We start from the raw sequence: 12850 nt of genomic DNA on the forward strand, positions 1-12850 counted from the left end.
GAGTGAGGGAATTCAGTAAATTAAGGCATTGGATATATTCAATAGACTGGCCTAGAAAGCTACTTATTAGTTATAATTTTGTTACTAATAGGATATGCACTAAGTCACTGATTCAAAATATATTTTAAGCTCCTGGAGGTCAGAGACTACGACTTATTCATTGGTATACTCTTGTACCCATAATAATCATTCTGAACAAGCTGGTTACATTTAAGCGAGTGCTTGAGTGAAAGATACAGCCCCTGATTTTCAGTTCCAATCCACAGACTTCCACGCTATTGATTTCTAGTGCCTGTAATAAAATTCAGTATCAGATACAAAAGAAAAAACTGTCTTCTCCTAATAGAAACTCTCATATATAATTTGCTAAAGGTATATCCTAACAATGAAATTACTTTTATCTCATGTCACTTTAAAAAGGGTTAAACAACTCAGAGAAGTGTTCCTTTCTCCCTTTCTCCTTATACACAGACAGCTTTTGGTGCAATGAGAAACAGGAAGATTTTACAGTCCTTTTTTAATGCCTTGCTAATTTCATGCTGAAACTTACTGAAACTACACTCTCTTGGTTATGAGGATCCTCTAAACGGGAAATTATCCACGGTGGAGGGGGTGAAAGTGTGTAAACATGGTACAATAATTTCCCAGCAATGCCCACCTAGCTCTTTTTTGTACCCACTCTATATTATTAAACACATTTTTCAGGATTATTAAATAATAATCCCACGATGCATTGTGATGAATATTATAATAGTAACAACTGAATTTCAAATTCCCAGGTACTGCCACTATTTGTGCCTGTTATTACATGGTACAGTGAATGTCCTGGTAAGTCCTGATACAAACTACTTATTCTCTTAATATTTGCAACTACTCTCTTATTAAAATGGCCACAATTTTTTAAAGGCAATATTAGATTTACAGTTCAAAGTATGATGACTTCTTTTACTAACTGATAACACTTAGTGCTTAGGATCATTCAGGGGCCACATAACCAAACAGGAAATATACACACTAAAAAATATCACTCTGGTGATACAAGTTTCACTTACTTCAATAGTGCTAGTAGCAGGTATTCTTTATTAGAAATGAAAATATTGTTTAACTCACAAGTTTAGATACTGAGGTTACATTAGGGATCAGCTACTAAATGTTTTATTCATTAGTCAACAATTTAACACACTGTCATCAGGTTACTTAGTAATATCTACAGAGACAATTATTTTCTTTGAGCAATAACTAGGATACTTGCACTCAAGGTATAAACTCAAGGTAACTACATTGTAGTAAAATGTAACCAAGCTAAGCTTTGTAAAGTGTTAATGTTAATACTACACAAATCTGTAGTAATTTTGTATCTGAGTCACTCTATGTCCAAATTCCTTTCAGGGCCTTATTATACAACTTGCTCCCCTATACTTCCAGAGTTCATGATTGGTATATGCCTACATTTCCCAGGCATCTCTAGAATGTTAATGCCCCTGCAGGCTTCATGTCCTGAAGAAAGCATTTTCCCAGGAGCACAAACAGCAAAGCAAAACTGACCAAATAATTGGTCTGTCTCCTCTCCTTAGAAAGGCTTTACACAGTGGAGCTGCACTGACACATTCCTTTCTTATTGCAGGGAGAGAAGAGTTATTTTTCCACAGTCTCCTAATTTGAGGGTACAAAGTAAAATAAAGCAAGCATATTGGGAAACAGCCCTGATTATAAATAAAAATGTTAAAGTGCTAGTTTCACAAACTATCTTAACTATACATAAAACTGTAAAAATAAATAACAAATATATGTACTCATCATCCAGTTTTAACACATATTAATATATTTTCATATTGGCATCCACTCTTTCTTTAAAATACAAGAAAAAATAAGTAACAGAGGTGAAGAAGCTCCACTCAGAATTAGTTACTATTTCTAAAGTTAATGTATCCCATTCCCACATTTTTATATTTACTTTTATGTACTTTCATTAGATATACACATATCAATAAATAATGCATGCTATTATGTTGCTTTTAAAGTGTACATAAATGCGTCTTACTGTATAAATCCTTTAGCATTTTGCTTTTTTCATCTAGTATTACATACTTGAGATGTATATATGTTGGTAAGTATACATCTAGCTCATTCATTTTTATGAGAAGATAGTATTGAATTGCATGAATAAACCAGTTTATCCATTTCCCTACTAATCTTTACAGTTGGATTGCTCTACTTTACTGCTCTTTTAAAGAGTTGCTATAATCATCCTTGTTATATGTTTGCTTAGGCAATTGCCCCAAGTTACTTAAGATCTTGGCTCGACAAAAATCTAGGCTGTGGAAAAAAAAAAAAAATCCTGGAGTGAATGTTAGCCCACCCGAATGCTATTATTGGGTCTAAACCACTCCCTTCCTAACAGGGAGGCCATGTGAACTGAAGAACTGTGTGATGACTCAAAAGAAAAATATTTAAAATGTGATAATTAAGGGAAACATGAGATGATCAATTTGTGGAATTAATGAGACGAAAGCTGATCTTCTCTCTGGACATAATTCATTAGCAGCTAAGCGAACCTCTGCCAACAAACCCCAGTCTTTTTCTCATAGGTGTTGAGAAAACAGTAAATTTTCTTCAAATTTAAAAGAAATATACGATAGCTCCAAAAACTACTATCTCACCAATTTAAATATTTTTCCCTCTACCCACCTGGATCAATCAGTTCAGCTACCTGCAGGCAAACATCAAGACACAAGTTATAAGCTAAAGAAAGTACCATCACATATACAGAGGAATAAGAGATAGGGAAAGGAAAATTAAATGCAATACTAAAAAGAAGCCAGAAATTGTTGCTATTTTATTGGTGATTACCTAACATTTTCTTAAGGACTGACACCCTACAAAACAGAGTACTTTCTTATTACTGATAACAAAATTGTTTGGGCATCAATGAAGGGTTAAGAGACAAAAATCTGTTAAAATTCTATCAGGAAAATTCATATCCCGAATACACTTGAAATACGTGGTAGATTTAATTCCACCAAGTTATAAAAAGAGCTAAATGATTTAAAAGTCACATATCCTCACAGCATGCCTCTGAGTGAGAAAGGTACCTCACGCACCCAAAGCAGGCCTTCTTTTACACAAGCTTAAAAATCACCACTCTGCCTTTCTTCCTAGTTTTTCAACTCATACTTTACCTAGTCTCACATTAATACATAATTGTAGATTTTTACAAGTCAGTCACATTTTTGAGATTATCATTAGAATGGACCCAGCAGCTACTGCTTTAAACCCACATTTTTCATGAAAAGGTAGGAGATACCACCTAATTACAAAAACACTACATCAAGACTCATTGAAGTTCTTAGCATACCCTTTGTCTTTAACAGTCAAAGTGCCCAAAGTAAGTGTTTCAAATGACAGCCCAAATTCTGAAAAACTGAAATTTGGAGAGAAGGGATTCCTGTTTATATTGTATACATTTAAAAAATAAATGGCTCACATAATGCCACTCAAGTTTTGTTCTCTTTCCCAGAATTACCTGTTAGGTATTTCATTTTTCTGGATCATTTTCAAATTTTAACACTGTTAAACAGTTTTGACGTTTTCTTGCTATAATTATGAATTTTAAATCTGCCAATACTGGTCATAGTTTAGAAGCTAATAAACTCGAACCAAGTATGGATTCTGTCAGTATCTTTTTCACATTAAAATGTCCTTATGGAATACCAAAATTACTACGGAACAACTTGAAATCATATTTTATAGCTACTTCCTTAAAATATTCAGTTCCCTTCCCCATCACTTAGGAAAAGAGTCCGTTTGGATCATGATGTAGTGGGAGGAATTAATTATAAAAATAGCTAATATGTATTGAATACTTACCATAAAACAGGCACTGTAATAAATATGATACATGAACCATTACATGTAAAGGTACTGTCAGCAGGAAAACATTGTTATCCCCAATTTAGAGACAAGAGAACTGAGGCAGAGAGATTAAATAAGTTGCCCAAAGTCAAAGATGTTAATGGATGTGACTCTGGGCATGTTCAGATGCAAAGCCTAGAATCTTAACCACTATGTTTATGTTATTAAGGTCAAAACACTGCAGTTTACTGCAAAAACAAATTTTTCACTGCTTTAAATTATTCATTAACTCAAAGGTCAAGCGGTCACTCCAAATCATATGATAAATGGGGGGAAAATGTGGGACTAATAGATTTGCTGAAGTTTCGTACCTGCTCAGAATAAACATATCACACAATTTTATTCCGTACAGCCAAATATAAGGGTAACTGAGTAAAGATCTTCATTTGAGTACAGCAGTCAGTTCCTTCTCCACCCTAAACCAGAAAGAAAGCACGGTACTCGGATATGCCACTTCAACTAGAGTGTTTTTCCTCTTCCACCATCAAAGCCCTAAGCAATAGTACGATTCTACCCGTCTACTGTTGCCTGTCTTCAAAGCAGTCCTGTTACCCGAGGACCAACACCAGCGTCAAGGACCTGTGTTATTTTCCTGGCTTCGCTTCTCAAAATAACTTATCTTCTCCTCTTGATAAATCACTTGATACGCTCAAAGACTTGCCTAAACTACTAATTCTTATTATCAAAGCCATTTTCTTTCTCCGTAACCGCCTTTTCAAGCAACCCTTCGTCCACTCTTCAACGCGATTTGCACCCTGTGGCAAGGCCGCCAGGGACAATCAGTTGGGTTCCCGGCCACGGACCGCAGTTTATCAGCTCAGCGACTAGTGTGGGCATTCAACAAATTCTCATGAATGAATAGCTGGAAGGCAGCGTGGGTGGAGGCGGGAAGAGGGGGGCTAAAAGAATTTCACGCGGCTGAGACCACTGCAGCGGAGCCCAGTCTGGGGAGGGAGAGACCGTGGCAAGTGGGAGAATCTGGGGCCGAGGCAGGGGCCGCCTCGGGTGCTGCTGGACCCGCAGGCACAGTCGATCGCACGCAGAGCCAGGAAGATGCGGGCGCCGTCTCCGCAGGCCCCCGCAGCGCGCTCTCGGGCCTCGACCACAGCCTCTGCCTAGCTCCCTGTCCCCGGTCTTCCGCATACAAGGGGTCGCAGCCGATAAGCCCTCCTTAGCCAATAGCCAACCCGGGACCCGCGCTCGCTCACCTGAAGCTCCACCGGCAGCACGGCGCTCTGCATCCGGCGCGATCCTGGCAACCCCGTGGGTCCGCGGGATCAGCTGATTCATGGAGGGCGGGGCCTCCGGACAGGGCGGGACTGCAGGGCGACTAGCGAAGGTAAACGCGGGCGCGGAGGGGCTCTTGGAATCCGAGCTCCTGGGAATTGCTCTTGGGAGACTGTCGACGGCGTCTGTTGGAGGACAAAATTACTGAGAATGCGTTGGGCACTGCAGGCTATGTACTTGGGAGCACAGCCCCTCCCTTAGGTTAGGGCGGAGCTATCAGTCCTGGGATGTGCTTTGACGATGACGTAGAATAGAGTCGTCCAAGCCTAGCTACCCGAGCGCTTCCATGGTAACAGGCGGTGGTGAGAGTGGTTGGGAGCAGCAGTCGTTTGTTACCACCTCAAACTGCAAGGGCCGGAAGTATGCAAGTAAAAAGGCTGAAATATTTTCAAACTGCCTTTATGGACTGTACCCTAACGGTGGTCGCTGTTCCCGCCCCCGCGAATGACGTCATCGCCTCGCGGCCCTGTTGTGCCGTTGTATCCTCAATGTGTAAACTTACAGGTTAGTTGCAACCCCAAAAGATGGGGTGGGATAGGAGAAAATGAATTGCCTCTCCAATGATTCCCGTAGGACTCCCCAATATGCAATCAGTAAAATCAGTTTTCTTGTCCCGCGCAGTTTCATAACACTGTTTGTCGCAGCCACAGTCCCACCCCACCTAGCCTGCACTCCCAAGTCCTCCCATGATTTTATGATTTTCCAGAGCCACCACTCACGTCATACAGTGGGTGCAAACCTTCTGCTGCTAGGCATTGTGCCATCGCTGGACCTGTAAACCTGCAAATATTTAGACCATCAACGACAGATGTGTAGTCAGGTTCTGAAACTCCTGTATCATACTCACCAACACCCTCAACTCAATTTCCTCCCTGATCCTTCGCCCACCTGCAAAACTGTTAGTCTGCAACAGTTCACCCAACCGTGCTCACTCCTGGATTGGTGCAGAAAATCACACACCCCTGAGAATTGGCACCACTGCGAACCAAAAGTGTCCAACTTCGGTCGGGACTTCCACATACGACTACGCAATATTGCTGAGCCTAAAACAGTCACGTTTACACATTGCTACTCAGATTATCTCGTATTCCCCTCCCCTACTGTTCCCAGCCCTCACACTCTTCTAACCTCTTATTGAACTCTACTCACCCGCTTTGGTAAAAATAAAAATAAAAAGCTTTGTTTCTTACATCTCTGAGGAAAGTGATTTTTTTTTCTGATGGTGAAATTCACCATCAGAAGTGAATTTCCTTAAATCTCAAATTCCACCAGCCACTACCACAAAACCTACCTGCAACCAGTTTTGTTTTGTTTTGTTTTGTTTAAATGGAGTCTCTTGATCTGTCGCCCAGACTGGAGTGCAGTGGCGCGATCTCGGCTCACTGCAACCTCCGCCTCCCAGGTTCAAGCGATTCTCCTGCCTCAGCCTCCCGAGTAGCTGGGATTACAGGTGCCCGCCACTACGTCTGGCTAATTTTTGTGTTTGTAGTAGAGATGGGGTTTCACCATGTTGGCCAGGCTGGTCTCGAACTCCTGATCTCAAGTGATCCACCCGCTTCGGCCTCCCAAGGTGCTGGGATTACAGGGCGAGGCACCGAGCCCGGCTCCTTTTCACGGAGTCCTTTTCTTCTCCCTCTTTCTTCTTAGAAGAGGTGTTCTGTCCTCTCCAGGTTAATGTCTCCACCTGAACTCAGTATCCTTCCAATCTACCCAAAGGAAAGACTTTATTCTGTTGATGAAAAAAGACAAACTTTGTAAAATATTTGAAGAGGTTAAATATACTCTGATCAAAACATGAGTAACCATGGCCTGGGACACAGCCTCAAGAAGTCCTGAGAACATGTGCCCAAGGTGGTTGGGTTACAGCTTAGTTTTATACATTTTAGAGAGACAGAAGTTATAGGCAAAGACATAGATCAATGCATGTAAAAGGCGGGGGTGGTGCTCACAGATCATAGGTGGATTCAGAGACTTTATGATTGGTTGAAAAAGCTAAGCTTTTCCTAAAGAGTTGAAGTTAGCAGAAAGAAATGTTTGAGTTAAAATGAGGGGGATTGTGGAAGCCAAGGTTCTTGTTATGTAGATGAAGCTTCCAGGTAGCATATGTTATAGGACCTTAAAATGTGTCAGACTATTGGTTAAATCTCTCCTGGATCAGGAAAAGACCTGAAAAAGGAAAGGGATTCTGTACAAAATGCAGATTCCCCCCAAAAGAGACAGCTTTGCAGGGTCATTTCAAAATATGTCAAAGAAATATATTTTGGGGTAAAATATTTTTATTTTCTTCAGGGTCCACTGTCTTGTAATGCTATACCATAGTCAGATTGGAGTTGGATAATCTTATTGCTACAGGAGTCTGTTTTGTCAGTCTTACGATCTTTATTTTCATTTTATGAAAATGGTTTAGACCAGTTTAATGCTGGTCTAAACTCCAAAGGGAGGGAGTATAATGAGGTATGTCCAATCTGCCTTCCCATCATGGCCTTAACTAGTTTTTGAGGTTTTCTTTAGGATCCCCTTGGCCACAGAGGGTGGAGGGAGATCTATTCAGTTGGTTGGGGAGCTGAGAATTTCATTTTTTATTTACATTTCCATTACTTATCCCTTCTCCTTCATGTATTTTCAACCTCTGCCTCTCTTCTTATTCCTATATACTTACAGTGTGTAAACCTGCTACCTATCTCATCTTTAATTTTTTTACTTTCTGCCTTCTTTCCTTTGCAACTTAATTTTCTACTTCTACTTTCTGACTTCCCAGGCTTCCTCACCCTTTCCATAAGTCTACTGAAATCAACAGTCATCTTCTCATTTTGTAATCTAATGGTGCTATCATAGAATGGAAGCATTCTATGCAACAATCTAAAATAAAGAAAATCATCTCTATATACTGATATGGAATGATCTGGAAATTAGGAATTAAGAGAAAAAAACTAGATGCTAAGTCCTGTGCATAGTAGTCTACCAATTGTGTATTATGTATGTCTTTTCAGGAGAGAGATAGGTAGGCTGGAAGATAGTGTAAACTGAAGAATCACCTTTCTAAATTTGAGATATACAAATTTAGAAAGGAGATTTCTTTTCTTTTTTCTGAGACAGAGTCTTGCTCTATCACCCAGGCTGGAGTGCAGTGGCTCAATCTCGGCTCACTACTACCTCTGCCTCCCGGGTTCAAATGATTCTTCTGCCTCAGCCTCCCGATTAGCTGGGATTACAGGCACATGCCATCACACCCAACTAATGTTTGTATTTTCAGTAGAGATGGGGTTTCACCATGTTAGCCAGGCTGGTCTCAAACTCCTGACCTCGTGATCTGCCCACCTCGGCCTCCCAAAGTGCTGAGATTACTGGCATTAGCCACTGTACCCGGCTGAGACTTCTTTTCTTATGAAGAGTTAAAACCTGCAAGGTGGCCATACTGACAGGCTTGGAAGTATAGCCTACAGTAGAAACCATTAGCAGGCACTTTGGAGGAGGAAGGATTGAGGCAGGAGCTTTATGCTAAATGGGTTGGCTAAACATACACATTCAACAGATTGAATATTCACTTTGGGGGGTCCTGACACATGTATATTGAATAGCATGCATGTTACATGCATCCCATGTTCACTTTGGGGTAGAGACTTAACACTAATTGCATTACATAATTATAATATCATTTTGATATAGAGGGCAATTATAATTATGTAATGCATTTAATGTTGAAGGTGAAGCAGGAATACAAAGGCACTCAAGTGGTCAGCCACTGTCAACTAGCCAGAACCAGTCCATGGTCGGTGGTCTCTTATCAGGAGAAAGTTACTGAAATCAGTCTCTTGTCCAATCAAAGCTGTGGTTATGGCTTGTGGGACAGAGGCTCAGGTAGTCAGCATCTGGTGGTAAATGAGCTGCAATTGTTTTAATATTGCTTATCTCAATGCCAGCACTTGTTTAACTGCTAGGGAAAAAAAAAAAAAGAAACCTTAGGCAGTTAGAACATAGCTCATTCATTCATTCATTCATCTTTGAGACAGGATCTTACTCTGACACCCAGGCTGGAGTGCAGTGGCATGAACATGGCTCACTGCAGCCTCAATCTCCTGGGCTCAGGCAATCCTCCCACCTCAGCCTCCTGAGTAGCTGAGACTATAGGTGCATGCCACCACATTCAGGTAATTTAATTTTTTTTCTTTTTCTTTTTCTTTTTCTTTTGTAGAGAGAGGGTCTCACTCCGTTGCCTAGACTGGTCTCAAACCCCTGGACTCAAACAGTCCTCCCACCTTGGTCTCCCAAACAGGTGTGAGCCATTTTACCTGGCCCAGAACATAGGTTATTCTTTAAGTGCAGGGGTGCATGACAACCCTTTCGTGGCGTGGTCTTAGATCCTGTTTGTAATTTGGTATCTTATTGCCACAGAGAGTCTGTTCCATCAGTTTTGTGATCTCTATTTTAACGGCTGGTCAGTTGTGTCTAAGCCACAGAAGAGAGAGGTTATAACAAGGCATGTCTGACTCTCCTGATGCCAGGAACTCAGTTTTTAAGGTTTCTCAGGGGTCCCCTTGGCCAAAAGAGGGTCCATTCAGTTGATTGGGGGGCTCAGGATTTTAATTTTAGTTATCAACAAATAGATGGATTTAACATATATTTTTATCCTAGTATATGCATGTATTAGCTCTGAAAGAATACATTAAAGAGTGGCTACCACTGGGGAGGGAAATCGGGAACAAGAGGGAGAAAAAAATTCACTTTTCTGTCTATACCATTTTGTGCTGTTTAAATTTTTAATCGTATGCTCTTTGCTTATTTTTAAAGCTTTTAAACTTTATTTTATTTTAGGCAGGGTCTTGCTCCATCACCACGGCTGAAGTGCAGTGGCACCATCTTGGCTCACTGCAGCCTTGACTTTCTGGGGTCAAGTGATCCTCCCACCTCAACCTCCCAAGTAACTGGGATTATAGGTGCACACCACCATACCTGACTAATTTTTGTATTTTTGGTAGAGATGGGGTTTCACATGTGGCCCAGGCTGGTCTCGAACTCCTGATCTCAAGGGATCTGCCTACCTCGGCCTCCCAAAATGGCGGGATTACAGGTGTGAGCCACTGCACCCATCCCTAAACTTTTTTTTTTTTAAAGGTCTAGTTCTCAATCATATCTTCCTTTCATTTTTTTCTTCCTTGACTGCTGGGACACACTCCTTCCAGGAGTCATAGCAGGAGCTTCCCCCCTACTCCTTCAGACCTTTCCTTTACCTTTGCAGACTCCTTCTTTCACCTGCCCCTTAAATTCAGAGACAAAATAAATATTTGATACATACTTATTATGTGTCAGGCATTGTTCTAGGCACTGAAAAGACATAATAATGAATAAAATTGACACGAGTCCCTGTTCTTATGGAACAAAGACTCTGGTGGTGTGGAAGACAGTCTCAACATGGAAGTCATCACTTCCTCCCTCCATGCATACAAACATCACTACTGACATCAAATGATGGAACCTGTGTCCTCTCCCCGCACATATAGGCTAGGCTTGAGATTTTTTATTTTTTTAAGTAATAGAATGTGGCAATAATGAAGTTCTGAATCAAGGCCTTAAAGAGAACTGGCAGCTTCCATGTTTCTCTCTGAAAAGCCAGCTTACATAGTATACTCCAGATTGATTAGCCATATAAAGAGAGAGGTCACATGGATAAACATTGAGGTACCAGACATATAGGTAAAACCTTCTCGTACCTTCCAGGCTGGCCCAGTCACCTTCTGAATGCAGCTGAATGAGTGGCATCAGCCAATGCCAAGTGAAGCAGAAGAACAGCCTAGTCAAGCACTTCCTGAATTCCTGACCTAAATTCCTGAGAAATAATAAGTTGTTGCTTTAAGCCACCGAGTTTTGGGGTGGTTGGTTATGCAGCAATAACTGAAACAAGTGGGAAGAGTGGGAGATAATAAACAAATCTAAAATATGGTAACGACCAGTGCTATAAAGAGGCAAAATAGTGCGGTAGCTAAAAGCCCATGCTGAGCCAGACAGCCTGCATTCACATTTCAACTCCAGCTTTGTGACACGATTTGTTTAACCTCCCTGTGCCTCAATTTCATCATCCAGAAAACGGATAGTAATGTCACCTACTTTATGGAGTGATGTGAGGTTTAAATGACCCAATAATACGTAAAGTGCTATGCATGGTACCTGGTACATAGTAAGTGTTATGTGTGTTGTTATTATTGAGAGCAACAAAGAAAGGTAGGGAAATAGAAGGCAAAGGCCTAATTTTATATTAATGGGACAGGGAAAGCCTCTCTTTTAAGAAGACATCTGAACAGAGACTTGTAAAGAAGTGAGAACATAAACCACGTGGACATAACTGCAAAGGCAAGGAGGGCGGTGCTGCTAGAGCTGAGAAAAGAGTGGGAAGGTGAGAGATAAGAGCCAGTAGATAATGATCTGGTAATAGGACCAGAAAAAGAACTATGGGTTTTATCTGAGTGATACAGGCAACCCTTGGAGGCCTTTTCACAGAGGGTTTTGTAATCTGGCTTCCCTTTTTCAAGGGATGATTCTTCTGCTTTGTGGAGAGTAGAGAACAGAATGTAGGAGTGAAAGAGTGGAAGCAGAAAGATCAGTAAGAGGGTAATAGTTGCAGATGGTTATGATGGCTTAGCCCCAAGCAGCAATGGAGGAAAGGTAAAAAGCAGTTTGGTTCTGGATGTATTTTGAAGGTAGAGCCTGCCATATTTGCTCATTGATTAGAAATGAGCTTTGAAAGAAAGAAGAATTAAGGCCTGAGTAAAGGCCTTAATTGGTAAAGATGAGCTGGCTGGGCATGGTGGCTCACACCTGTAATCCCAGCACTTTGGGAGGCTGAGGCAGGAGGATCACCTGAGGTCAGGAGTTTGAAACCAGCCTGACCAACATGGTGAAACCCTGTCTCTACTGAAAATGCAAAAATTAGCTGGGTGTCATGGCATCTGCCTGTAATCCCAGTTACTAGGGAGACTGAGGCAGGAGAATCACTTGAACCTGGGAGGCGGAGGTTGCAGTGAGCAACCTTGCACTCGACTGTGTCACAAAAAAAAAAAAAAAAAAAAAAAAAAAAATGGTGGGCTATCATTTACTGAGATAGGGAAGACTGGAAAAAGAGTATGGTGGAGGCTATGGGAAGGAAGTATTAGGTTTTCATGTTCAGAAAATGGCAATATTTTATATGGCTACTAGGCATTGAATGGATAGGAGTCTGGTGTTGAGGAGAATGATCAGGGCTGGAGATATAACATTGGAAGTCATTGATAGAAAAGAGAAGCAGTCTGAAGCCTGAGCCCTGAGACACTCATTCTATTTAGAGATTGTGAAGATGGAAAGCATCTAGTCCAAGATCCTGCTGGGTTCTCTGAAGGGAGAAATCATTTGTATTTGAGAAACAGAAGGCCAAAAATAGCTAGCAGAGAAGGAGTGACAGGGAAGAGTGGCACAAAATGGGGTTGCAATGATCATCTAGGGGTTGGTAGGCCAGGGTATGACTTTGTATTTTATCCTAAATGCATCAGAAAGTTTTAAGTGGGGGAATGACCTGACCTGATTTGTATTTTTTGGACTTCATTCTAGCATGTGCTTTACATGTACTTCCATTTCCTTACACAGAATATTAAAAAGATGTTTACTTAAGAGTTAGGAGTTCATA

At 41.0% G+C, this 12850-nt stretch overlaps 2 protein-coding genes across 4 annotated transcripts in view; one reads left to right on the top strand and one right to left on the bottom strand.

Annotated features, from left to right (window-relative positions):
* LOC105468090 (alsin Rho guanine nucleotide exchange factor ALS2) overlaps window positions 1–5297 on the bottom strand; it is an 80568-nt gene extending 75271 nt beyond the window's left edge. Inside the window, exons 1-2 of one of the 3 annotated variants that reach the window (XM_011718047.3) lie at window positions 5121–5289; window positions 4224–4328 (exon numbers count right to left, since the gene is read on the bottom strand). The gene's annotated coding sequence lies outside the window, so the exon portion shown is untranslated. Of the gene's footprint in view, window positions 1–4223; window positions 4329–5120 lie in introns of all 3 variants that reach the window. The other 2 variants (XM_011718048.2, XM_071073191.1) reach the window with 2 other exon arrangements.
* An 82-nt stretch (window positions 5298–5379) lies between these two features.
* LOC105468092 (cyclin dependent kinase 15) overlaps window positions 5380–12850 on the top strand; it is a 117348-nt gene continuing 109877 nt past the window's right edge. Inside the window, exon 1 of the mRNA XM_024788606.2 lies at window positions 5380–5703. The gene's annotated coding sequence lies outside the window, so the exon portion shown is untranslated. The remainder of the gene's footprint in view (window positions 5704–12850) is intronic.

The sequence above is a fragment of the Macaca nemestrina genome, chromosome 11 (genome assembly GCF_043159975.1).
Source record: "Macaca nemestrina isolate mMacNem1 chromosome 11, mMacNem.hap1, whole genome shotgun sequence".
Classification (NCBI taxonomy): Eukaryota; Metazoa; Chordata; class Mammalia; order Primates; family Cercopithecidae; genus Macaca; species Macaca nemestrina.